This window comes from Lemur catta, chromosome 14 (assembly GCF_020740605.2).
Source record: "Lemur catta isolate mLemCat1 chromosome 14, mLemCat1.pri, whole genome shotgun sequence".
In the NCBI taxonomy this organism is placed as follows: Eukaryota; Metazoa; Chordata; class Mammalia; order Primates; family Lemuridae; genus Lemur; species Lemur catta.
The window spans coordinates 40,066,849-40,094,138 of record NC_059141.1 but is presented as its reverse complement, the minus strand read 5'-3'; the positions used below and the strand labels follow the sequence as shown (position 1 = coordinate 40,094,138).

Sequence of the window (27,290 nt, the reverse complement as noted above, 5' to 3'; positions counted from 1 at the left end):
GTTGTGGCTTTATAATTGGAAATAGGTCATTTTCCCCTCACTCTTTGAAGATGTTAATTAATTTGGTTCTTTTTTTGCCAGATGTGGTGCTGGGCAGCCAGGTCAAAGTTATACACAAAACACAGTTTTTGTTCTTATGGAGTTCATAGTCTGGCGGGGGAAATGAACGAATAACCAAATGGTACAATTACAACTGGGGGAAGTATTAGGAAGGACATGCTCAGGGTGTCATGAAGGGTGTAGTGAGAGATGATCCAAGGACTACCAGCTCAGAAACTTCTGGGAACTTGTTAGATACCCAGATTCCTAGCACCCCCAGACCTATTGAATTCAGAAACTGCATTATAACAAGATCCCCAAAGTTTCATATGTACGCTATGGTTTGAGAAGCCCTGGGAATCTCACTGGACTAAGTAAGTGTTCCTGCCATCTTGTTGCTCTGGCTACTGAACAGCTATGTGACCATTAGATAAATTGCTTAACCTCTCTGGATCTCATGCTCTTCCTGTGTTAAAATAAAGAAACAAACAAAAATGGCATTGATGTCTGCTTTGCATATCACATGAAATGCTATGAATATTAAATGAACTGGGCTGAAACTTACATGAAAATGCATAGCAGAAAGGAGTTCTACAAATATGACATCGTTATGAACATCCAGAAGACAGGAGTAGCAGTGTGAGGTAAGGAATCTGTGGCTCCCTTCAGTAAAACAGAAGGATTGTTTTCAAAAACTGCAACAGTATCCATGACAAATTTGTATGTATGAAGTCTGGGTTAGGGAACATGTTTTTCCTCTGGTGGATCTCGGTGACATTTCATAGAACTTAATGTCCACCTGTGTGCTTATAAGCAACCCTCCAACTGAAGGGTAGATGGTGTTTCTTAACTTGCCACTAATAAATTTGAATTATCCAGCCATGCCTGAGTACAGATGTCTACATGCTATTAATTTTATAATCTCTTGGTATTAATTCAAGTGGCCTTGTATCCCGTCCCAGTTCTGCTGTCCCTTGAAGAAATTATTTTGAATTTAATAAGAGAGGGCAGAAAATGACTTCCAGAACCCTTGTTATTTACAAATGCCAGTATCTAGGATTGAAGTGTACTGTGCTAAGTGCTTTGCTTACCATATGAAATTTAATCTGTACTAACAAGTTCATGATGTATTTCCATTTCATAAAGGTGGAAATGCAGGTCCAGAGGAAGGAATTAAGTAAAACGCCCAAGTTCACATAGGACATCCTCACTGTGGTGATGTAGCTAGAAGGTGACAGAACCAAGACCCCCACCTCAAAACCACCTGCATCTAGAACTCTGTTGTTGACCGTTCAGTTATTCTGCCCCACATCAAGCCACAGAAATTTGTTACCTCAATGCTTCCTCATTTGAGAGGTTTGTTCCAAAGCAAGAGGTTTGAACTATAATAAAGCATCCCAATCCTAAACTCAAGGATTCAATGAGTAAAATGCAAACTATTGCATCCATCCTAAATGTGTCATGCAACTTTGCAACTTTAGCCAACCTTGCTGGCTACCCACTTTACAGATAACTCTTTCCTCCTTTCTAAGGCTTCAGTCTGTAATAAAATGGCATATGTATTCTCCAGCCATTGAACTCTACTGTTTTGTGTTATCAAACATAAAGTCAGGTCTTGTAAACGGGAATATCATACAACTGTGCTGTGTTCAATGTACAAAGAAATTAAAGCTCTGCCTATAAAATCATTTTAATATAAATTTTTTAATAATTGAAAAATCTCAAATACTATTTTGAGCAATATGTTTCCAAAGAACTCAGAATTGAAATATTGGTAAATATGCCAGTTGCTTGGGCTTGATAATAATTCCTCTTGAGTAAGCAGTACTCTACAGTTTATGAAACACTTAGTGACTCATTAGGGGCTGTAGATGGTCTAACATTTGAGTGTCCACTCGAAGGAAATGACTTACAAGAAGAATAAGCCAGATAGTCATTTCAGTAAGAATGAACAGTTCCTAACTCTGGCACATAATTGGGATGAACTGCTCCTGTAAATACTGGGGGCAGGATTTGAGAGAGGATCTTAAATACTTAGACCTAGGTTGTTGTTCTGGGTTGTTCTCTGCGTGACTGTTTACAAGTCTTACTGAGAGCAGCCCCACTAACTGAGCACACGGAGGGCAAGATGTTATGTAGGCCAGTCTAAGATCAACAATGAGCCCAGGTTTATTTATAAACCTACAGGAAAGGCCCTTGAACGTGCTGTGCCATCTGACCTGAGCCCAGGGTAAGGGAAGATTAGTGCAAAAGCCCAGGAAGTCCTTGGTGGCCAACTGGGCTTCCAATGTGAGCCATTTGCCCTTTCAGCCGGGAGGTGATAACAGACTGTCCTCTGGAGACAGAGTCTGTATCCATGGACTCCTGTACAAGGTGTGATCTCAATACGCGGAGACTGACCTTTGGGCTGTTGCATATGAAAGGTGATTATGACTTGCACCATTGAGGTCACTCACTCAATAAATATCTGTAAAGCACACACTGTCTACTTGGCAGTGTTGTAGGTACAGGGATGTATTGGTGTAGAAAGCAGGTGGAGTAGGGCCCTGTCCTCATGGAGCTTGCTTTCTGACAAGGGAGGCACACAGCAAATTGATAAACACATGAGAATTTCATGTGCTGCGGAGAAAATAAAACAGTCCCAAGGGAGAGAAGATTTATATGGCGGAAGATTATTTTAGCTAGCAGGAGCTAAGAAACCGTTCCTGAGAAAGCAACACTGGAGCAGAGACTTGATGGACAAGGAGCCTGCTGAGTGGAGCGTGGCAGAGGACTCAGATGCAGAGAGGAGCAGGTACAAAGGCCCTGAGGTCGGTAGAACTTATTGAAACACTAGGAAGCCCAGTGTGACTACAGCTTAGTGAACAAATGGGGAGTTAACTTTTCAGAATTGATAAAAATCAGCTTCTACGGAACTTCTCTGACATTGTCCTGCAACCTAGACAGTCAAGGAAACTTTCCCACGGCAGAAGAGAGAGAGAAAGTGAGACTCTCTATATGGTATTCTGTGTCCTTTGTACTGACACATTTCACAATTTACATTAAACAATGAACCCTGACTTCGAGGGCTGCAATTTCTCCATGGTTATTCCAGGCTGATCGTGAATGTTAAGCAGCTCCATTACTCTACTAGATAAATTTGAAAGCTGCATTTTTAGGACAGCTTTTTAAAAAACCACACACAGTATTAAAATTGCATCTGCTGTGTTTTTTAATTTTTATTTTATGTTAAAGACAGGGTCTCACTCTGCTACCCAGGCTGGAGTGCAGAGGCACAATCATAGCTCACTGCAGCTTTGAACTCCTGGGCTCAAAGTGATCCTCCCACCTCAGCCTTCTGAGTAGCTGGAACTACAGGCATGCATCTCCATGCATGGCTACTTTTTTTTTCTTTTTTGGTAGAGATGAGATCCTGCTATGTTGCCCAGGCTGGTCTCAAACCTGGCCTCAAGTGATTCTTCTCCCTCTGCCTCCCAAAGTGCTGGGATTTGCAGGTGTGAGCCATTGCACCTGGCCTTTGCTGTGGTTTTTTCGCAACAGCAGTAATTAGATATAATTCATATACCATGCAATTCAATTTACATGCAATTTAAAGTGTACAAGTCAACGATTTTTAATATATTTACAGAGTTGTGCAACCATCATCACAATCAATTTTAGAACATTTTCATTACCCCAAAAAGAAATCCCATTCCCATTAGTACCCATTAGGAGTCACTTCCCATTTTTCTCCAGCTTGTCTCCTTCCCAGTCCTGGGCAACCACTAACCTACTTTCTGTCTGTATAGACTTGCCTATTCTGGGAATTTCATATTAGTGGAATCATATTATATAACATGTAGCATTTTCTGTGCCACTTCTTTCATTTAGCATAATGTTTTCAAGGTTCATCCATGTTGTAGCATGTATCAGTACCTTTTATGGCAGAATAATATTCCATTGTATGGATATACCACATTTTATTTATTCTTTCATCAGTGGATGGACATTTAGATTGTTTCCATTTTTGGCTATTGTGAATAATGTAGCTATGACTATTGATGTACAAGTCCTTATGAGGGGGTATGTTTTCTCTTGATTATATACATAGGAGTGGAATGACTGGGTCATATGGTAACTCTATCTCTAACTTTTTGAGAATCTGCCAGGCTATTTTACAAAGTGGCTGCCCCATGTCTATAGTTTTTGAAAATGTTTTCTCCTGATCTCTAGGGGGAAAAGAATATTTTTGACACCTTGATAATCTCTAAGATTTCAAATATTAGATAGATTATGAAGTAAAGGCTAAAGATTAATGTATTTGCCTCCTTCCTCTTAATTTGGCTTGAGTTTTAAAACTTTCATCTATTTTCTTTAGATTTCTATTTTATGCCATCTAGTTATCATAGCTTATTATTTGGCTTCCTTATTACCCATTTTACATTAAAAAGTTAATTACATAAGAAAGTCCTCACATTTCCTTCAAGGACCTTAGGTCAGGTAACGAAGATCCAAGTTAACATGAGATTCCTTTTCATTGTCAGGGATTAGATCTATTCAGCTAATAATCATCAGGTGCCTACTCTATGCCGGGTATGTGTGAGGTGCTGAATATTCTCCTTGCTCTTTTCTACTTTAAGAGGATTACTTTATTAGTTGTGTGGTTGGAGGAATACTGTGTACTAAAAGTTCTTATAGCTCATTTTCCATAAGCAGATCCTTTGTATACTGAATGTCTAGCTTTGGTATTCATTAGCTACATACTTCTCCTTATAAAATATACCACTTAGGCCACACTTAGTAAGTCAAACTTACTGCAGATTTTAGTTGTTAGTACTACAGGAGTTCTATTAGGATTTCTTTTTCCACCCACAGCAATGTTTATTTCTTAATTTATTTGGTGGTATATTGTAACACTATTGGCTGAAGAACCTATTGAAAAATAATCTAGACCAGCCAAAGAAAGGCTGCACTAACAGCTTTCTAAGAATTACACCTCATTCAGAATCCAACCCTTTAGTTTATTAAGACCACAATTGACAGAAGATGTACCTGAGTTGTAGAAATAGTGACATGATTGGGGACGGAGGAGGATGCCTGAGAAGCGATTCCAGTCTACTTAGTTTAAGAGCTAATTTTCAGACTTTGTGGATTTCTGGACTTTGTTGATTTCCCTGGACTGGTTACCATATCTTCCTATCACTATAGAAACTTCTGGAGTGAATTTCAAGAACTCAGATGCTGCTGGTTGTGATGATAACCTCAAATGATATTATTGTATATGACATCCATTCATAGTCATTGTAAACTTGTCAATGGATAGAATTTTCCTCTTTTGACCATGTATAGGAAAGGTAGGTTCAAAACCTTTGCTGTAGTGGAGTTCCTTGGTATACGCATGAAAGCAAGGACTCATATAGCACTTACTATGTGTTAGGCTATTTTTTCTGGTTTAATTCATGAATCTTCACAGCTGTTATACCATGTGAGGTAGGTATTATCCTCCCCATTTTACAGGTGAGGAAACAGATGCAGAAAAGGTAAAGAATCTCGTCAAGGTTATGAAGCTAATGGAAGCCTTGGCTTCAGGGTCTGTGCCGTTGTCCTCTATGCTTTCTGCCTCTTCTCTTTTTTGTCACTTTTCATTTATGTTTTTAGAGATGAGATCTCACTACGTTGCCCAGGCTACAATGCAGTGGCTATTTACAAGTGCGATCATAGTGCACTGCAGCCTGGAACCCCTGGCCTCAAGTCTCTGGAGTAGCTGGGACAACAGGCATGCATCACCATGCCTGGCTCCCTCTGTCAACTTTTATTCATCCTCTTGGGATTTCAGTTTCTTCATTTGAGAAATTAGCCAATTGAATTCTACATTGAGTATGAGGTTGATTTTGCTAATCTCCAAGGCCCCTTCCCTAAGTTTCTGGTTCAAATTCAGCAGTCTCACAAAGATCACTCATGACCAAGTGTGACTAAGAGAAATAATCAAGGCACAAAATATCCTAGGAATTAAAACACTCAGAAGCAGCCTCTTTCTGCCTCCAAGGATGTCCAGAGGACCAAGTTCAACGAAAGGAAATGGTCCAAATGATCATTATACGTGAGGTTGTCGATTAACTCGACCTTAGCTTGGCGGGTACCAGAGTCTGTATGATCCATCCAAGTATTTGTACTGTGGGTCATACCACTCTGTCGATTTAGAAATGTAATAATTTTTAACTGCATACACAGTGATGGATTTGGTTGAGAGTAAAGGAGCTGTTGGCATCCTTCTGTATGAGCTAACTGTACATCTGGGGGTTGATAGATGTTAGCTTGTTACAGCCAAAGGATATTACCCTTTTTTTCCTAAGGCTTCTTTTGCCTAATCATCAACTCCTGATTCTTCTTGGTTAGGACAGTGGAACTTTAGCATTTTCTTTGCCAGGAACCACTACACACTATACTGGTACCTAATACTTCCCTACTTCTTGTTTCTGTTGCATCTATTTGGTAACCTATGATCATATTTTCCAAACCACAAATCAGGAAACTGAGTTTGACAAAAGAATTTTGTACAATTTGCAGTTGCAAAAGAAATCTTGAAGATTTATTTTAAATTCAATAATGCTGGAGTTTCTTGGAATTTTTTAATGTGCTATTGGAACAAAGAGACATAGTATTTGAAATTGGAACCATTCTAGAGGATCCTGCAGTGTGAGGCACACTTCCCTAATTTTCCGTTAATTCTTTGTAAGTGCTTGTGGGAAACCTGGAAGTCATCCTAGATATTTCTCTTTACTAATCCCTGTAGCCTTCAGTTGCATAATAATCAGCTGCAGTACTTAATAATCTCTCAAATTGGTTCCCTTATCTTTTCATAATTTTATAGATTTTAAATTTTCATGATTTTTGCCTGTGCTATTAAATGAGCCTCCTAACTAGTCTCCTTTCTAGTTCATCCTCCAACATGGTTTCTACGAGTGATCATTTTGAAACGCAAATTCAATCATGTCATTCCTCTGTTTAGAATGTTTTAATGGTTCTCCTTTGCTTTCTGGATAGCCTTATATGGAAATAAGAACATCTATGCTTACTCTAAATCATTGCAGAGGACGTTTGTTGTGTTTTGGCTAGTCAGCATCCCAATTTACTCTTTTTTTTTTTTTTTTTTGAGACAGAGTCTTGCTCTGTCACCCCTGCTAGAGTGCAGTGGCATCATCATAGCTCACTACAACCTCAAACTCCTGGGCTCAAGTGATCTACCTGCCTCAGCCTCCCAAGTAGCTGGGACTACAGGCTGCAACATGATGCCCGGCTCATTTTTCTATTTTTAGGAGAGACAGGGTCTCACTCTTGACCATGCTGGTCTCAAACTCCTGATCTCAAGCAATTCTGCTGCCTCGGCCTCTCAGAATGCTAGGATTACAAGCGTGAGCCACCGTGCCTGCCCCCAATTTGCTTTTGAAGAATTATTTCTCCCCTGATGAGTACTTTCAAAGTGTCCTGTCCTCCCCTAGATGTTTCCACAGCCCAAGTGAGGCCAATCATATTTTCTTCTGGGACTTTGAATCTTGAACAAAATCTTGCAAGAATGGAGATAAAGGAGTCAGAACTTATTAATTTCCTGATGAGGATATATATTCCCTGCCAATGAGATCTCTAAATGGGTCCTTCCAAGTTTTCCAATTTATGCTATCCTGCCAAGAGATGGGAACTGCTACTTGCAATCAAGAACCCTATCTTTTTTTTAATTTTTATTTTTTTTTACCTTTCACTTTACACAAATACTCTGACCTTTAATCCTTTGTAACGATCCATCGTAATTCCCTAGCATAGCATGAGAGTCTTTCATGCCATTAAGACTTTGCAAATGCTCTTCCCTTTATCTTGGAATGTCTCTCTCTCAGCCTAAGCAGTGCTTTGGACTTTCTGTTTCCTTAACAAAGCACAAGTGCTCAGATTGAGGTGGTTAGCTTACCCTTGTGATTATTAACTATCAGTCCTCCCTCCTAGATGGCAAGCTCCTTTGTTTTCATATGATGCCTGGCACAAAACAAACAATTAAGAATTATTGGATGAGTAAACAAATAAATATGACAGTATATTTTATAGTTCATGCATGGGAATTTATGTTATAGACAACAAATAAGGCACATCTCCAGAATTCGAGAAAAGGATGGAAGGTTTGAGATAATGGAATTAACCTACCATGCGTGAGACTAAGGTGAATTGCCGATGAAATTAGGGCAAACTTATTAAAACAGGGGTGATGGTGATGACGAAGTCATGTGACAAACACAGAGCGTGTATGTTACCAGCTAAGTAGTTTTTTAAAGTACATAAGCAATTCTAAAATAACACAGCTTGGTTAAGCAGTGTACTGGTTAAGAGGATAGAATCCAGAGTGAGACAGACTGGGCTTAAATTCCACACCTCCCTTTTTCCATTTGTAAAAGGCGGGAAATAGTATCTACCTTATAAAGTTGTCATTATGAAAATAAAAGGATATAATATGGGTCAAGTGCTTAGCACAGTGCCTGGGGGTTCTAGTCATTCTTCGTTTGCCATCTTCCCCACTCCAATCCAGTTTCAGCCCTTATTGGACCCCTGTGCCTGGGAGGCTGGGCATCCTCCATGCCTGGCTTCCACAGGGGATGGCCAATGGTGGGCACCACCACGAGATCTGAGAGCAGGGAGAGAGTGAGGGTATTCTCTCCACACACCTTTTGACACCTTGTCCCCTGGCCATAAGCTACGTCTCTCCCCAATTCCAGTTCCCCTCAGGTGGTCCCTCCTTTGCTGGTGCTGCTCTCCCAGGCACTGGGCACTCTAGGTCTTCCCTTTGTCACTTAAGCCCCAGGGGCAGTAATCGCCTCCCAGTGTTCCTAGTCTTTGCGTGCTTCTTGTTTGTTCCTTTAACCCTGCCCATATTGCTATAAATAGTTTTTCCCCTTAAGATTCTGTCACTTGGCTATCTGGGATAAATTCTATTTCCTGCCCAGACCCTAATATATTGTGTATAATAATTGCTTTAAAAATGGACCATTTTTATTATGTTAAGTTAAATATTAAATATTGAAATTATTAAATTATCACATTAAGTAGATGATTATTAATTATATGAAAACAAACATGGATATTGAGAAGGCAGGATTCACATTCATCTTTAAAGCAGAGGACCTCAAACACATTTCACATCTACAGCGGGCTGTTTTGCCTACGGTTTGGAATAACTTCCAATTGCTTTGATGGAAAAGTTGAAGTAGCTCCGCAATGTGGTGGATGGTAGGGATGGAGATCAGCAAACTATTTTACGTGAGCCCAGCCTGAGGTGGGGTAAATGGGGGATAATTTATTCATCCTTTTTTTTGTTTTTGAGACAGTCTCACTCTGTCACCAGCCCCAGCTAGAATGCAGTGGCATCATCATAGCTCACTGCAGCCTCAAACTCCTGAACTCAGGAGATCCTCCTGCTCAGCCTCCTGAGTAGCTGGGACTGCAGGTTCGCGCCACCACGCCTGGCTAGTTTTTTCTATTTTTTGTAGAGACAGGGTCTGGGTCTTGCTCTCGCTGGTCTCAAACTTCTGACCTCAAGTGATCCTCTCACCTCAGCCTCTTCAGAGTGCCAGGATTACAGGCACGAGCCACCGCACCTGGCTCAACCTTTTAGATGGGTTCTGTCTTCATTGATTTTAGTCTATGTTCAAACTGTTATGGAACTGCTTGACTACATTTTTTTCCTTCAAGGGTATGTTTTCTCTGTATAACTTTAAGTTGCATGCGTTACCTATCATCTTCTAAATCATTCCCATGAAATCAAATTGCAGCATGTTGAATAGATCTAAGGTGACCATATTTTCCAAATAAAAGTATTAACTTGCTGAAATCATGGGGCAAAGTCTTCAGATTATCCACAAAGTATGGACTCTGTACGTAGAGTAGAGGTCATGCACGCTCTTTCTCTTACATTGTATAATGCAAAAGAGAAGAGGGCTAAGCTAACACTTAACATCTTGAACTGAAAAATTGGAGCTCTCCAAAACTTTGTTACGTAATACATCTAAGTCAGACACTTAGATGGAGGCACATTGAAAAAAAAAAAAAAACTGGCACTGTTTCATAAAAAGATTTAATTCACTGGTCTTATGTTTATTTTGAAATAATATTCATCTCTTCCACCTGTATTTTCATAAGAACAAATTGGATCCATTGGTACATTTGAACTCAACAGCCTGCCTTTGGGAATAAACTCTTCTTTCCTGATGATTACACTGTAGATCATGTAAGCTGTATTTCTAACACAAGTGATGCCATGAGTAGATTAAAAATGTGGGAAATGGCCTTACAGTGTCCTGCACACATGTAGAAATATTCTCCTCCCTTCCTTACATTCACTTGGGAGAACCTACTATGTGCCAAGCACTCTGCCGGATCCTGGGATATAGTTGTGACATATGTTGTTAAGTGTAAACTCTGGACTCACACTGCCTGTTTTTGCCACCTGTCTCTGCCACTTTAGTGCTCTCTCACTTTGGGCAGCTCTCATACTTCATGAGGCCTTAGTTTCCCTTCTGTAAAATGGGTAAAAAGTAGCAGTACTTGCCCTATGGGATGAAATGAAACAATGTTTATAATTATTTAGAATAGGATAGAGCTTGGCAAAATAAAGCAACTGAGGAATTTCAATGATCTGTCGCAGCAAAACAATTCCTGACAGTTTGGGCAGGCATTCCTTTGTGTATTTGGTCATTCATTCCTTCCTTCCTTCAACAAATGCCCATTGAGCAAATTTCTACTGTGTTCTGGCCACTGTGGAACATAGGTGGAGGCACATTAAAAATGATGAACAGGGCTGGGCGCAGTGGGTCACACCTATAATCCCAGGACTCTGGGAAGATAAGGCAGGAGGATCACTTGAGTCCAGGAGTTCGAGGTTACAGTGAGCTATGATAACGCCATTGCACTCCACCCAGGGTGACAGAGCAAGGCACTGTCTCAAAAAAAAAGGAGAGAACAGATGAACAGCATAGACCTCATACCTTCTCTCAGAAGCATATAATTTCACTGTGTAAGTAGACAATAAACATGTTTCAGGAGTCATGAGTTGTACACATGGAGATATAGTGGGTGCTTTGGAAACTGGTATGCATGGGGGTGTGGGATGTTTTTGGTTATGACTTTGAACCCATGCAACACAAGTCAGAAAGATGGGAAGTGGAAAGTGTATATTTGTGTGTACACACATACACCAGAAGACATGAACATTTTATATAATTTTATGTTTCTGTGTCCACTTTCATGAGAATATGGAGCGATGGTTCAGAGCATGGTTCTCTGTAGCCAGGCCACTCGGATTCAAACCCCAGCCTCATCTCTCACTAACTGTATGATTGGGGGGAAATGATTTAACTTCTCTCTAGTTCATTTTCACCACTGGCAAAAGGCAGATGATAATAACAGTACCTACCTCTTAGGTTTCTTGTGATGCTTTAGATGAGTTAATACATGTGCAAGGTCAGAACCTAGTGTTAACTCTCATAAGTCTTGAATCATTTTTCTAAGGTGGAGTGGGAAGAGCACACAGCCTTAGCAATCAGCCAGACCAGCGTGGAATCCCACTTCATCACTGACTTACCAAGCGACTCAGCAAATAACTTAACCTCTCAGAATCCCAGTTTCCTCCTCTGTAAAATGGAGGTTACAATACTTAACCACCTGAGATTGCTTTGAGGGGTAAAGGAGATAGCATTGTTCTTGGCAATCGGCAGGCTCTCAAACAATAGCATTTATTTCTTTTACCCTCTTCCCCTAAGATTAAAAATCATTTGAGCCAGATAGTATGATGAAAGATTTTTAAAAGGAGGAAATAAGAAAATGATATTCTGGAGAACTACAAGGAAAAATATGATACAGTTTATCTTTAAGTATTTTTTTTTCTTTTTCTTTTTTTGAGACAGGGTCTTGCTCTGTTGCCTGAGCTGGAGTGCCGTGGCGTCATCCTAGCTCACTGCAACCTCAAACTCCTGGGCTCAAGCCATCCTCCTGCCTCGGCCTCCCACAGTGCTAGGATTACAGCTGTGAGCCACTGCGCCCCTCCCGTTTTTAACATTTGAAAATTTGTCCTTTTAAACAAAAGTTCTATAAGCATAAGAGAAAATGATTTATCTACTTTTATTATCTTTTGACTTTTTATCTGTGCAGCGGTCCCCAACCTTTTTGAAACCAGGGACCGGTTTCGTGGAAGACAGTTTTTCCATGGAGGGGGCTGAGGGTGGTGGGTCACCACCTTGGATCCACCTCAGATCATCAGGTGTTGGATTCTCGTGGGGAGCATGCAACCTGGATCCCTCACCTGTGCAGTTTGCAGTTGGGTTCGTGCTCCTATGAGGATCTGATGGTCTGATTCCCTCACTGATCTGATGGGGGGCGGGGCTGGGGCAGTGATGAGAGAGATGGGGAGCAGCTGTGGGTGCAGGTGGGGCTTTGTTCACTCCCGCCCCTGGCCTCCTGCTGTGCGGCCCAGTTCCTGGCAGGGCAGGGGTTGGGGACTACAGTGTTAGAGTGTGAGAGAATGGATTGGAATTAATAGAATTATTCATAGATCCCCAAGCTAACTGCTATAAAATCCCTAAATTCTATTTTCTGTAGTTGTTTTTATTTCAAAGTGTAGTGTCTTTGTAGCTATGCTGTTGTTTGTAACAGGGGAAGGACATCATGTCAAAAGAAAAGAAACCTGCTGTGGTGTAACAAGTCAGGAAGGAAAGTCCTTAACCCCGGGGAGAGCTGGGCCAGTGAGTGGTGCTGGCAACTGCACCATCCTCCCATGACCCTCCCCTGACCAAATGCCGCCTTCCTCTGCCCTCTGTGTTTCTATTTCTGCTTCCTTGCCGGGATGAGGACCAAGGAGCAATTTTGGGTTGATTTCTCTATCTCGTTCTCTAAAGGACTGGGGTGGGAAATAGTCTAAGTAGGAGGGACATTAGAATATTTCACAAATTACAAAATTTTTAATAAATGCTCCATAATAATAATACAAAGCAAAGAATAAACTTCTTCATTCAGCGAATCACCTTTGCATCAACATTTCTTTAAAAGCTTTTGGTCAGGTTTCTTTTCTTCCCAAGGCAGGTTCATTTAAATCCAGCTTATTTAATGACCTGCCTTTTTCCATCTTGCTGAAAGTACATCAACTTCACCTGGAGAGAAACCCAAAGGGCAGATGCTGTCAGAGCTATAAAGCCAGCAAATATTTAACTTATCTGATCCTCGCTTTGCAAGCAGATCTTGTATCTTTCCGTTGCTGGGGGTGAAAACTTGGGGGCATAGGCAGGTGGTTTTAGCCTTGTCTCTGCCAACCTGCCTGCTTTCCCCCTCCCCGGGGTGATCTGGAGCGCATCTTGAGCCTCTCTGGGTCAAATTCCATTTGCGAGTAGAGTGTCAGGGTTTTACTAGATCTCTGAATGCTCTTCCACGTGTGACTGAACAATGAACCTTCGCAAGGTGGTGGGGGCTATTTTCACATTCCTGCCTGGCAATCAATAGTCCCCTGAGCTAAGCGGCCACTGCCCCCAGGGCCAGATTCCACATGCTCTTAAGTTTTTCAGGCTTCCTTCTAGCCACTTCATTCATTACACTACAAGCCTGTCCCTGCAGCCATCTGAGTTTTGGACCGCTAGGATCCAGTCATATTCCAAAGCTGGGGGCATGCCTGCATGTGAGGACGAACTCAGTTTCAATTTTAGTTGATAGGTGTGGACTGGCCAGAGTAGAAATGGAAGTGCTGGCCATATACTCTCTCTAAAAGAAATCTGGGAAACTTGGTGCAGGTGAGAACAGAGATGTGGCAATTTCAGAAACCAGTTGGTGGATATATAATAGAAATGTTTTTCAGGCAGGGTTTTCTTGTTCTCACAACGTAATTTCATATACATTGATTGGTACGACCAACAATCAAGATGACATGTGTTCTGGTGGTTAGGAGGTATGTGAATCAAAGATGAACTTTCTAAAAATATCTTTTATTGAAACATATAGAGAAAAGTCCACAAATTGTCAGTGTACAGGTCAATGCATTATCACAAAGTGAACATTACTGAGTAACCACACACCAGGTCAAAAATAGAGTATGGTAAGAAGGCCCTTTTGTGTCCCCTCTCCTTCTCAGAAATGTTTTTGATAGTATTGACAACACAGCCTCTCCATTGTTTCTTCCAGAAACTATTCTTGGGACCACCTTCCTCTCATCTTATTGTCACTTAATTTTTTTTTCCCCTTTTAGGACAAAACAAAGTAATATTAACTAGCACTGGTCATTTTTCTTCCCCCTAACCTGTCAGTCAACTGAGTAGGAAAAAATGTGTGTGTGCCAGTGTGTGTGTTTTGGGGGGAAGGAAGGACAAAAGGGTTGAACTGCCATGATATTTGTCCTATAAGAAGACATGAAATGTGTGGCCAGGTTCCACAGGTTTTTTGAATTCTCATTTCACATAGACTCCATGATGCAGGCAATATTTTGGAATCTCATTCTCCTTTCATAGATAAGGAAACTAGCTCAGGAAGGTTAGGCAGCTTAATCCCGACTTCTGCAAGGTGTGGAGTCTTTGTCAAGTTCAGAACCAGAGACTTTCAGTATAAAGGGAATTCTCATCTAGGTGCTGGACGACCCTAATCTCCTTTGAGAAGCCAGTAGAAAGTATGGTGCCACGTGGAAAAATGCACACACACAGGCACAAAAAGTGTACATTATTTTAGGGGGTTCCTACACCCAGTGAACCACTAATACCTATGGACGGTCCCGACCCAGTCTGCCGCGGTGACTCTCTGAGGGATGCAGCACGCATCCATCTCAGACCCCCGTCCATTGCCTTTCAGCCAAAGATGGTATTGCCAAAGATGGGACCCTTGATGCCATTGACCTGCGGGACAGACTGAACGTCCTTAGGTGCAGCCTCTCTCTGTGTGTGCACTGCGGGACGCCCTCCTTTCCCGCGAAGCTGTCACAAAGACAGCACTTGGCATCCTCACTCCTCACTGCCCAGGAGCACCGACTCCACAAAGTTCTGGTGCCCGTTTCTCCGGGACCACTGCCAGCCGGGTATACAGCTCCGGCCAGGAGGGCGCCCGGCGGCCCCGGGAGCCAGGGAGACCAGGGACGACTCGCATTTATTTCTAGACCCGGGCTCCCCCGAACCGCGCACGGTCCTTGGCGGGCTCGGCTCGGGCACGCGGTGGGCCCCGCGGGCGCAGCGGCGCCTGGGGACGCGCGTGTGTGCGCACCGACAGGGCGCCTGGCCGGCGGTGCCCACCTCTCCCGCGGCCTCGGTGGCTCCGGGCAGGGCCGGGGCCGCAGCCCGGGCAGTGCCCGACCCCTCTACCCCGGCCCGGCCTGGCCGGGCCCGGCCGGGAGCCGCGAGAGCAGGCGCAGCGCCCCTACCGCCCGCTTTTCCGTTTCCATCTCCTCCGCCTCCTCCTTCCCCCAGCCACCCGCGCAGTCACAACCGGTTCAGACTGGCCGGGTGCCCCGCAAAGAAGAGAAACAAGGGGGAAAACACAGGGAAAACTCCCGGGGAGGAGGAGGAGAAAGAGAAGGTGGAGCCCGCAGAAGGGGGCTGGCTCCCCCGCTCCATGTGGCCGCCGCCGCTGCAGGGGTCGCTGGGGGCAGAGGGCGGCGGCTCCCGGGGCAGCGCATAGCGGGACCGCTTGCCCAATACTCCGGCAGGGGCCGGGGCCCGGACGGCCGGATAAATAGCCGCCCAGCCGGCCCGCAGCTGCAGGGGAGAGCCGCGGCCGCGGTCCCCGCCTTACCACCGCCCGGCCGCCCGGGGCACCGCGCCCGGAGCTGCGCCCCGGAGCCCCCGCCGAGGCCGGCACTCAGGTAAAGGACTGGGGCTGCGGGCAGGGTCCCCAGGGTCGGCGGTCGCTCCTGCTGCCCAGCCTCCTGGAGGCAGGGAGCAAGCCCTCCGAGTCCGAGCAGTAGGAGGAGGCGGCCGCGGCGCTGTCACCGGCGGCGGAGCAGCTTGGGGATGTACGCCAGGGGCTTAGAGCGTCCGCGGTGCGCTGGCGCCCACCCCTCGACACTCCCCTTGGCGATGGGGTGCTTCTACGCGGTGGGCAAGTTTTCCCGGGAACCTGAGGGCGGCGTTTTGCGCGGAGTTGAAAGAGAAAGGGGGTTCTGGGGGGAGAGGACGGTGCCTCCGGATGGAGGCTCAGGGCAGAGGTCTGCCCCGGGACTCCTACGATAGCTTCTGGGGTTGCCGGTGGCAGAGCAGGGACCGGGGTGCGCGACCTAGGAGGGCCCTCATTTTCCGCAGGGCCGCTAGGCCTCCAACTGCCCTGGCTGGGAGAGGGTGCAAGCAGGTGCCCCGGGAGGGCCAGGGCTGGGCAGCGCCAGGTGCTCCCGGGCAGCGAGGCGAGCCGCGCGGGGCTGGCGGGTTCTGCGCTGCGGCGCCAGGTGCGGCACTGCCGGGCCAGCCCCGGGCGAGCGCAGGAGCCCAGCCTGCGCCACCGCGCCGGGATGCGCGGGCACCGGCCACGCGGGCACTGAGCGGGAACTCGGAGGAGTTGGTGCTTAACTCCCCATCTTTGGCTCGTCCTAGGTGCCCTCCTCTCTGGCTTCTGCATCCCCCAGAGGCTTTTGAGAGTGCTGATAAACCGTTAAAAAAATAACTTGGCCATCAAAAGCAAATCAATGCTTCACCTTGTTCTTGGGATGCCACGTCTATCCTGCCCAAACTATTCTGGAAGTTTAAGCAGGATTTACGCTAAATATATTAATATTACTAAGATAGTAAGTTATTCGATATAACATTTTTTGACCAATTTCCTGCGTCACAGTTTCGGTGTATTATTTTATATACACACACTTTTTTTAAGCCTTGATTTACCTGAATAATAGTTCATAATAACGGTGGACTCTACACCCACCCCCGCACCGAAGAGTAGGCTTTTTCAGTTGTTCCATCAAATTCGGTCAATTTGGTGTGTCCTAACCGTTTCTTATATTTGGATTGGCTTCAGTTTTGAGGAATTCTTCAGGCTGGTATAAGCAGAGGACTGAGGAAGCTAGAGACGATTCTGAAGAGAGAGCACCAATTATTCAACACATGATTATGACCTCTCTTAAATAGTATGTAAATGCAGATCGCAGGGTTAATACTCGTATCGTTGCCACAAACAAGTTTTTTGTTAAAGGCTCTTGGAAGTAGAAATTAATTAGATAATAAAATAATTTAACGCAATTTTGCAACCACTCCTGCTGTCGGCAATACTGACCACCTAAGAAAATCCTTTTAGTTTCTTCCCTTTAGTGTATAGGCAAATGGGGTAACAGGGACTCCTCATATCTGCAGAATGAGGATTGGGAAGAACCAAAGGTATGAGGAGGTGGATCAGGACATTAGGAAATCTTTTCTGGCTTCTGGCTTTGATTCTGAAAAGGTGGGAATGATGGTGTGCATTGGTTGGTATCTGAGTTTTTATCGGTACAGCTCATAGTGCTTTGGGGGTGGTCTGGCCATGAAACTAGGGTAGACAGATGTCTGAGTTGCAAATTTTACTTCCTCACCTCAATCTTGCAAACTCCAATTGATTTATTTGACAAATAAAAGTTGTGCATATTTATCATGTACAATATGATGTTTTGAAATATGTATACATTGTGGGATGGCTGGCTCAATCAAGCTAATTAACATTTGTATTATCTCACATGTTTATCATTTTTTAATGGTGAGAACACTTAAAATCTACTTCTTTAGTCATTTTAGGATACAATACATTGTTATGAACTACAGTCACTGTGCACTGATCTCTTGAACGTATTCCTCCTATCTAACTGAAATTTTGTATTCTTTGACCAACTTCTCCTTACCCTCCTACCCCCAGTCCCTGGTTACGTAACCACCATTCTACTGTCTACTTCTATGAGTTTAACATTTTTAGATTCCACATATAAGTGACATCATGTGTTATTTGTCTTTCTGTGCCTGGCTCATTTCACCTTACATAATGTCCTCTAGGTTCATTCATGTTGTCATACATGACAGCATTTCTTTGTTTTTAAAGGCTGAATAAGTCTCCCATTGTGTGTGTGTGTATGTGTGTGTACCACATTTTCATTATCCATTCATCCATTGATGGACACTTAAGTTGATTCCCTATCGTGGCTATTGTGACTAGTGCTGCAATGAACATGGGAGCGCAGATAGCTCTTCAACACACTGCTTTCATTTCCTTTGGATATATACCCAGTAGTGGGATTGCAGGATCATATGGTAGTTCTATTTTTAATTTTTTGAGGAACCTCCGTACTGCTTTCCATCATGACTGTACTAATTTACATTCTCACCAACGGTGTGCAAGGGTTGAACCCTCAATTTTTGTAGTCTTTTTCTAAAGTGAGATGTCTCTTGAATTTAATTCACAGAATGCAATTTGGTATAGAAGGCTTATGGGAAGGTGCAAAAGAAACAATGTCTTGCTTGTGTAACTATGGCTTTGCAAGAAAGTATCACCCAATGGCTTCAGTTTTAATTAATGATTGCACAAATGCATATATTTTGAGCTAGTTAGCCTTTGAGAGGTTCTTTGGAGACACCAAGATTTTCCCTGTGGATAATGGGATTGAACTATAACTTAAAACTTAGTTCAAGAAAAGAAAACATGGTCCCTGGCATCTAAAAGTTTAGTGGGAAAATTAGACATGTTTACAAATCTCTATAATACAAGATAGTATAAATGGAGTCATATGACAGCAACATCAATAGTGTGCTATTGAATGGCAGAGAAAAGGAGAGGTTCATTCAGGTTATGTACTGAGAAAAGTTTTGTGATGGGTTTAGCATTTTAGCTGTGACTTGAAGAAGAAAGAGGATTTCCTTGATGGAAAGGAGGCCTGGTGGAACTAGAGAATAGCGCAGAGATACGAAGTCTGGTTTATTCAAAGGAAGCAGAGCAGTTTGGAGTAGCTGGAGCCTGGAATTTAAGATAGACAAGACTGGGAGGTAGGATGAGACTCGACTATGAAGAACATGACAAGTCATGCTAAGAAATTAAAATGTAATTGAACATTATTGTTTATATAAACAATATCAGCATCCCTAACTGTACATTTTGCCTTTAATTTGAGTTTTGTGAGTTTCTCCCCAAAACAATTGGTGATTAAAATCTCAATAATATTTGTTTCCTATCAATGTCACCATAAAAGAGTAATGTGTTTCTAATAGCCTTCAATGCTTTATCTAAATACAACACTGTTTTCCCCGTAAATCTGAAATCTTATGGTATAATAATTCTTAGCTTGATTAAAACTTTGAATAGGAAAATATTTCTACTTTCTTGGGCCAATATGCAGAGTAAAGCCATTTTCTATTCTTTGTTTCAATTGTTAATAATAATAATATTAATAATAATGATGTTTATTGAACATGTTATGTCAAGGGAGCCACATACCTTAAGTTGTCTAGGAAGGCATTATTTTGATCTTTGACTGAGAATTTTGATAAGTAAATGGTAGGACCAGGGTTTGAACCCAAGCAGTCTACATCCACAGGGTATCCTTTCAACTATTGTGCTGCACATAACAGGGGCATCAGACATGATAACTATCACTAATAGTAGTGAGAAACTGGGCCTGGTACCAAACAGAGTTATTCTGGTTTTTTTTCCTTTGCATCCTCAGTCCCATCAGTCTGATTAATTTCACTCTACATGTTCAAGAAAGGGACATATTTCAATGCTTTAACACACCTTAAAATATATATATGATCTTGCACTTTTATGACCCACTCAAGAGAAACTCTTAAACTCTTTGAAAAGAGATGGGATATGGGATGAGATAAACATTAGCAAAAATGACAGTATTGAATGTGAAGACCAGACCTTCCAGATTCTCTGGAAGAGTGTTAATTTCTAGTATTCTCACTATTCCCAATAAACTCACCAAATGCACCAGATCTTTTGTATTTAAGTATCCCATATGTGTTTCTGTGTGCCTTGATATTTGATTCTGAAGGTGAGACAGCAAACGTACTAGTTTGTACATGGCATGCTACCATACTAAAGTGGGTATTCAGACAACAGATCAGGCCCTGCATAATCATGTATAAATTGTGCGAAACATACACTGAGCAAAAGAACACATCAAGGGCTCATAGCATCATCATATATTTCTTTACCACAACAGTACTCCTCGGGCCAGGCTTTGCAGGATATGGAACTGAGAGAACCTGGTAGGCAGCATAACAACTGCAGTAAGAGTGTGGGACACGATGATAGCAACTTGTGTCTCCCTCTCTGGCCATCATTTTGCCTATGTTTAACTCTGTTAAATCTCTAGCTCTTCCCATCTTTGCTCAGACTCTGAATGGTTTACAGATCCTGCTATTTTCTCTTCTGAGCTTGAGAGCAGGGCTTCCAAATAGATGGCTGTTCACTGGATTGGTGAGTAAGAGATATTGAAACTGGTCTCTCCCCTAGCATCACATCTCTAAACCTCAGTTTCCTCACGTATAAGTTAGGGGATTGAATAAGATCAGTGGTGGCAAGGTCACAAGGTTTACACAGGTGAGACAGGCATCGAAAATGAGCAGAGAAGATGGGGGCGGGGAGTGGGGAGTGGGATGGAGTGGGTGATGGGGTGGGGGTGGGGGATAACACAGGTGAAACTCTAGATGCGAGTTAGCCTTGGTCCTGTGTCAAGGAGACATTAGAGAGTGGAAGGAATTGGAGAGAAAATGCCCCACTCAGTGAGGGCCACAGTTACTCAGTTCCAGTTAACTGTTTTTTAATTTTTTTTAAATTTTATTTATTTTTATAGAAACAGGGTCTTGTTCTGTCACCCAGGCTGAGTGCAGTGGCATCATCATAGCTCACTGAAACCTGAAACTCCTGGGCTCAAGCGATCCTCCTGCCTCAGCTTCCCGAGTAGCTGGGACTGTAGGTGTGCGCCATCACAACCAGATAATTTTTTATTTTGTGTAGAGATGGGGGGGGTGTCTCACCATGTTGCCCATGCTGGTCTCAAACTCCTGGCCTGAAGCAATCTTCCTGCCTTGGCCTCCTGAAGTGCTGGGATTACAGGTGTGAGTCACTGCGCCCAGCCCAGTTAATTGCTATGTAAGAATGTGGGCAGGTGTTGCCAGAGATTTCAATTTTTTGAGAGAACCCTGGAATTCAGATTTTTGTGATAAAACATTAGCAATTCATTCAGATTTGCTAACAACAAAATCAAAAACACAGGCAGGCCAAACAAAACACATTTAGAGACCAGATTTGGCCAAGGCTTCCAAGGTTCATTCTGGCTTCAGAACTTCTCTGATCCTAGGCTCAATCCATGATATCCATAACGCATTTTTGCCCCTTTTGCTAAGACACATGGTAGTGCTTCCTATATCCAGATTATGATAGCTTTGGAGGAGCCCTTTGGCAGGTGCTGGACTATGATAGATCTGCAAAGCCTTGAAGGTCAAATGATATCCTTTTTTATGGCCATGCTATTGATAAAATTTAGAGGCTCCAGCAGTTAATCACTTGTGTTAATTATCCCTTTCAGGGACAATTAGTGTGATTTAATTCCAGGACCCAGAGCTGCTCTCCTAAATGTTTTCCTTCCTGCTCTGCCTTCCCATCTCGAAGTGAGATAATAAACTGTGGGGAGATCGATTCTGGTTTCCACTTGGACAAGGGTATTTACAGGCCTGACCTATGGTGCTGACAGAGAAATCTTCATCATCTTCACCCTGGCAATATTTCCCCGTGTATTCAGCCCCTCCTCTTAAACATAGAGCTCTCTGGGGATGTCCTTGAATTTCTACTAAATAAGTTAAGAGTTCAGTTTTTATGAGTTAATAAAGCAATTTAGATTTTTTTATAAAGCATATTTATATGGATCTTAAAAACGAAAAGGAAAACAAAAGTGATAGATTTGCCGTGAAATCCTTTAATACAATTTTATTTTTAAAGCTGGGTTTCTTGGATTTGACTGGCTGCGAGGTGTTTTTTGCTTTACGTCAATGAGCTATTTTGCAAACATGTGGACCTGGCTCTAACTTAAAGTTCACAGCAGATGTTGACAATGGGAAGGAAGCATCTGATTAAATAAAACAGGAATGACATATTCAGAGAAACCACATACCTTATTGTGAACGAGGTGACCTTGAGAGAGAACTGAATAACAGTTGTGAGCCACAGTTTGTCTTTGTCTTGGCCCCAGTAACGAGTCAAACCCCTATCCTTTGCACACTAGAGAGTATGTTAACCACCACTGAATGTTTAACATTTAAAACCAAATCTGAAAGAATCAGGTAATTTTTTATCATTAAAGACATATCATCTGATGTTACATTGGCAAAAGATTTGCATTTTAAAAAATTTTACCTGTGTATTTAGCTAGTCTTTCAAATTCAGTGATGGAATCAGACTCTAAGAGCCAGAGAGGCAGGGCTCCTTCGCTCCACATTGAGTGCTTTCTAAATGCACTCAATTCATTTGGTTGAATGAAAGATATTTGATTAATAATTTGAATATATGAGGGATTTAGGTAAGTAGGTTTTCTACACATTCATTCATTTCATAAGGATTTGTTGAATTTTTACTATGTGCCAATTATAATTCTTAGTGCTAGGGATATGGGACAGACTTGTGGATAAAAGTCTTTACCTTAAGACTTATCTTACCCTGATACTGTTTCTTTCCCTCTTCTTTTTTGCAAACCACTGCCCCCCTAGCTTTCTGGAGCCCACTCCCAGATGACCCTCCAAGCTCTCTCTGACTTCACAGATCATAGCTGTCCCCTGCCAACTTTCCCACCCTGAGAGGTGGTTTTGATAATCTGAACAAATTCATAGGTGACCATTATTATGTTGACAGCCTTATTATAATTCTCATCACTAACACCATCATCATCATTAGAATCTTCTCGGAGGTTTTCCTGGAGGCCTCAGACTCCTTCCTTTGAGTGTCTGTGGTCACGTGGTGAAGGTAGAGTGAGCCTGGGAGGGTCATGTAGGAGTGGGCTCAGGACAGCTAAGGGGGCGGTGGTTTGCAAAAACTGAGGGCCACAGTGTCAACACTGAGGAAGCTGTGCTGACAATGACAAGGTCAGGGACACCATAGTGATGACATTTTTCTTGTTTAGATGGGTCAGAAACCAGAAGCACTGGGTTGAGGAATGAGAAGGTGATGAGGAAGCAGAGGTAGGGAGGGTACTCCTTCAAGTTTTTCTAAGAAAACCTTTAAAAGATGTAACTACAGTAACAATAGCTAAATGTGTACCCTATGCCAAGCACCATGCCTAGTGCTTCATAGTCAGGTTTGAAATCTCCCACAGGTCTCAGTCTATGCTTTGGTTGTTATTAGAAACATGCTCATGTGGACCAGGCATGGTGACTCATGCCTGCAGTCCCAGCACTTTGGGAGGCTGAGGTGGGAGGATTGCTTAAGGCCAGGAGTTCAAGACTGGCCTGAGCAACATAGGGAGACCCCATCTCTACAAAAAATAGAAAAATTAGCCAGGGATGGTGGTGTGTGCCTGTAGTCCCAGCTACTCAGGAAGCTAAGGCAGGAGGATCGCTTGAGCCCAGGAATTTGAGGTTGCAGTGAGCTATGATGACACCACTGCACTCTGGCCTGGGCAACAGAGTGAGATCTTATCTCAAAAAAAAAAAAAAAAAAAAAGAAAAAGAAAAAGAATGCTTATGTGGAAATACAACCTTAAAGTGGTGTGCTTCATGCTTTTGGATGCACATTGAATTACCACCATTTTTTGAGAACTAGTTGTGAAAGGAAGAGCCTGGGAGTTTTTGGGATAAGAAAGGGGTCTCTGAACTGGGGAAAGAGCAGAAAACTGGGGTGTGAAGAATGCAAAGACATACTTGACTATGCAGTGCTTAGGAAACAAAGTCGCTTTAAAGAAGTCACTTTTAGCCCTTGTCAACTTTGAGGATTAATTTTCACCTCAATTCTATTAAGTACCCTAATAACTATACAGCAGCATCTGGAAAAGGGGAGCTAGTGAGCTGTGTGGCTCCCTGAGTTGAGGAGAAAAGGAAGGAAGGAAGGAAGAGAAGAAGGGAAGGAAATGAAAGAAAACCTTGTCTGGACTTCACTGCCTCTTTGCTCTTCATGGTCTAAGAGCAGCTTGTCATTGTCCCTTGTGGTTTTCCTTCACTTGGACTTCCTTCTTCCCATTTGTTGACTTTTCTTTCTGTCAGGAAATTATTCTAGGAGATGTTGAAAAATACCATTTCCATATCTTATTTTTTTGTGGGGAGAATGTGGTAATAATATGTGTGTGTGTGTGTGTGTGTGTGTGTGTGTATTTGGTGCAGTTGAATCTGAGATAAGGAAAACCTAGAACCAAGTGTCTAATAGAGGAAGACATGCTATTGTGCTAGGGAAGGAGGGGAGTGAGGACATTCTGGCCTGAGTATTTATGGGGACAGTATTTTCAGATTTGAGGGGGAGCTATGGGAGGGCAAAACCCCCCCTTTTTGTGATTATTGATTTTGTTTAAAGGTATTAAAAAATACTTTAGATTGAAATTACTGTGTGCCAGGCACTGTGCTATGTGCTTTACATAAATTAATTCATATAATCATTACAACAGTCTGATGAGGTAAATACTGTCGGTCCACCCACTTTTTAGATGAAGAAAGCAAGATGCAAAGATATTTAAGGAACTTGCTGAAGGTCACACTCTCGGCTGGTACCAAGGCTGGGATGTGCACTCAGATTACCGAGGACCTCAGCCAGTGCTCTTAACCCTTATGCTAAATTTTCTACAATATATGTCTTCACGTATTTATAGATAGAAATATCTGTGTTTGTACTTGTGTGAGACTATTAACAGAAAAGTAGAAATTCTACCAGCTGTTCTTGGTAATACCATTACCAAAAGATCACAGCCTCTCCCCTGCCACCTTTCCCACACTGAGAGGTGGTTTTGAGAATCTGAACAAATTCACAGGTGACCGTCATTATGTCGATAGCCCTATTGTAGTTCTCATCATCAACGCGATCATCATCGTTAGAATCTTCTCAGAGTTTTTCCTGCCGCCTCCATGCTTGCTCTCTTGGGTTCTGCGGAGACTGGCTGGGGCGCAGAGAGCCGGGGTGAGCGTCTTGGCACTGGCTGCTCAGAGATCCTTGGAGCTGCTCCTGGGCTGCTGTATGGCAGAAGGATGGCTTTATGGTGGCCGAGCTGGTGCTTAGCCATTTGGAACAATGCAAAAGAGACGGGAAAGGACTTTTCTCTCTTCTGCCTGGCAGTGGTGTGTGCCTGCTCTTTCTGGAGCCACGAGGGTGAAACGGTGCTCATGCTCCAGCCGGAGACCAGCCAACCGATTCTGCGGATTTGCCACATCGAAGTGTGGGGTTAATAGCATTGCCCCCACCAGCAGGGACAGAGTCAAATGTGACAAGTGAAGAAGGAGCAGGCAACCGTACTTTCCTTTGTTCTCCCTCTGTAGTCCAGCGTGCTTAGGAAATAAGTAATGTTCCTCTGAGAAGATCCAATTATTCTGCTCTCTTGTTTTGTAAAGTTTTAACTCTTTGCAGAGCGATGCCTACTTTTTCCATAACCTTAAAATTCACTTAGGCTCAATAGAATCTCAGAAGCTGTTTTCTGAGTTGTTTGAGGCACTTTCTTAAACCACTTTCTCCTATTTTGATAAAAAAGTTTGCAAATTTGCAGGTAAGTGATCATGTTCATATTTTAAATTTTGTATCATAGACAATGTTCTCCCCTCCTGCACTTTCCCAAACGTTTTATAGAAAATCAAGAAAATAACTTTTGCTGTGGTCATTGTTGCTACAAGAATTTTTGTTTTTGTTTCTCTTTGAAACCTAGATGTGATAATCAATAGGGATTTTGAGGGGGCAAATAAGCTTTGTCCTTGACAGGATAAGGCTAAAAGAACAGCCAGGTGCTGGCTGCTGCATTTGGGCGGGTGGCCTCGGGCCATGCTATGGCCTGAATGTTTGTGTTCTGCCCAAATTCATATGTTGAAATCCTAACCCCCAAGGTGATGGTATTAGGAGGTAGGGCCTTCAGAAGATAATTACATCATGAAGTTAGAGCCCACCTGAATGGGATTAGTGCCCTTATAAAAAAGAGAGAGACCCCTCTGCCCTTCCACCAAGTGAAGACACAGCAAGAAGGAGCTGTCTATGAACCAGGACGTGGGCCCTCACCAGACACTGAATCTGCCTTGAGCTTGGACTTCCCATCCTCCAGAGCCGTGAGAAATGCGTTTTTGTGGTTTATAAGCCACTCAGTCTATCTCTATGGTATTTTGTTATAGAAGCCCCAGTGGGCTAAGACAAGACATAAGGGTTTCCACTTGCTCCAGTCCTCCCTTTACCGACAGCTGCCTCTTCTCCTCTTCCTTCCCTTGCCTGGGTCCTTCCCGAATTGAGACAGACAATGGGACAATTGGCCAGAAGTTGTTCTTCCATGCTACAGGGCAGTGTTCGCCACCCTGTCTGTATATAGGAATCACCTGGGAAGCCTATAAAAGAGCAGCCTAGTGGTAGGGCCCAGCCACCAGATGCTTGCTGTGCAGCTGGGGTGGAGAGCCTTCCTCAGAGTGTGTCTACAGGTGACCTAGGTCAGAATCATAGGGTGCCTTTTAAAAAAATGCAGATTCTGAAATTCTTAACACATTAAAAACACTTAGGCCTTGAAGCTGGAACTTGAAAGGAGACCAAATCCTAATAGTAAATACCACTTTTGAATTATTCCAAATTGCCATCTATCAATATCCAGATCTTGGTTCTAAGTGTAAAGAAATGTTCTAAATGTTAAGAAATAACTAACGATTAATTATTTTAAAAGCCCTAGATTTGTAAATGATCCAGTAACCAGCTGTTCTAGAATTCTGGGGTGAGTAACTAGTAACTACATCTTAGAAAGTGGCTATGAAATGATCAGAAATCTTTTAAGGTTATGAAAGTAGTAGCTAGTAGTTATTAAGCTGTTTTACTGTATGCCAGACATTGAGCTTTGCATTTTCAATCCACTATTATCCCATTTTTCAGATGAGAAAACAGGCTCAGAGACATTAAGTAACTGGCTTAAAATCACATGGTAGATAGCATAGACTGGACTGGAACCCAGATATACAGTTAATAACAAAGCCATGATCGTAACTATTATTTAGTTCCTATCATCCTGGAACTAGATACTAGACAAATTTCCCCTCTTCCTTTCTACCCCACCTTTATGGTAAAACTAAGAAGAATAAAGAGAGGTTTTCAAGCAATTGTAAATATTAACTAGCTTCATACCATTTCCT

The 27,290-nt window shown here is 42.8% G+C and overlaps 1 protein-coding gene across 2 annotated transcripts in view; it reads left to right on the top strand.

The window, feature by feature from the left end:
- The first annotated feature begins 15,468 nt into the window (after nucleotides 1-15,468).
- Nucleotides 15,469-27,290, top strand: part of SLC16A9 (solute carrier family 16 member 9) — a 45,656-nt gene continuing 33,834 nt past the window's right edge. For both annotated transcript variants that reach the window (XM_045568305.1, XM_045568304.1), the window contains exon 1: nucleotides 15,469-15,874. The gene's annotated coding sequence lies outside the window, so the exon portion shown is untranslated. The remainder of the gene's footprint in view (nucleotides 15,875-27,290) is intronic.